Source organism: Symphalangus syndactylus, chromosome 11 (genome assembly GCF_028878055.3).
Source record: "Symphalangus syndactylus isolate Jambi chromosome 11, NHGRI_mSymSyn1-v2.1_pri, whole genome shotgun sequence".
In the NCBI taxonomy this organism is placed as follows: Eukaryota; Metazoa; Chordata; class Mammalia; order Primates; family Hylobatidae; genus Symphalangus; species Symphalangus syndactylus.
In genome coordinates this window covers 18293637-18294462 of record NC_072433.2, presented here as the reverse complement: position 1 = coordinate 18294462, position 826 = coordinate 18293637, and the positions used below count along the sequence as shown (strand labels likewise).

Genomic DNA, 826 nt, shown 5'->3' with positions numbered 1-826 from the left:
TATTTTGACTGCATGCTCTGTGAAGCAGTGACCTAATGCCCAGCAAGCATCTAGCCTACAATGAAAAGTGACCACACATTTAGTGCTCACTGAGAGTACCTCACAGGCACTATCTGGCTATAACCCAATGAGGGAAGAAGGTCTCTTGTTATTGCCATTTTACAGATGAAGAAGGATTTTGTACAGCAAGTAACCAGCAGAGCCAAGATCTGGCTGCGTGGCTGTGCAATCGGTTCCTTCTTGGCTCTGCTCCACTCCTTCCCTCGTGGGTAGGTAAGCACTGTCAGCTTATCCTCCACAACTGGTTCAAGGACATGCTGCTGTAATGGAGGCAGAAATGTTTGTTGGGCTGAGAGTCTGGGGCCTCCAACAGCAGCACCAAGGACGTGAGGCTCTGTCCCATCCAGGCCCTGTCTCACTCCCAGCCCTGGCAAGTATGGACCATGAAACCAGCATACCCACATCCCTATAAATCCTCAAACAACCACAAGCTTTTTTTTTTTAACGTCAGATGGGTAATATGCTGATGTCATAATAAGGTTAAGGGAGGCACACCTCACATGAGTATGAAAACTAAATCATCACACTTAGGAGACACAAAAGATCAAGCCTTACCATTTTTGACATCCAGAGACGGGAGGCTGGGCTGTGCACTTGCTAACATGCTGTGTCAACCGGAAGTCGAATGATGCATGTGGAACTGGAACATCTCCCATAAATTTTGTTTTATTAAATTTTAAACTTTAATAAAACAATGACAAAATTCAAATGCCAGCTCTGGACTTCCTCATCCCCACCACCTACCATCATGGGTTCCCCAAGAACT

General features: G+C 45.9%; 1 non-coding gene across 1 annotated transcript; it reads right to left on the bottom strand.

Moving 5' to 3' along the window:
• Positions 1–505: 505 nt before the first annotated feature.
• On the bottom strand, positions 506–605 carry LOC129457947 (small nucleolar RNA U13). Its single transcript, XR_008649477.1, has one exon. It is a non-coding gene; the product is annotated as a small nucleolar RNA U13 (small nucleolar RNA).
• Between the last annotated feature and the right edge of the window lie 221 nt (positions 606–826).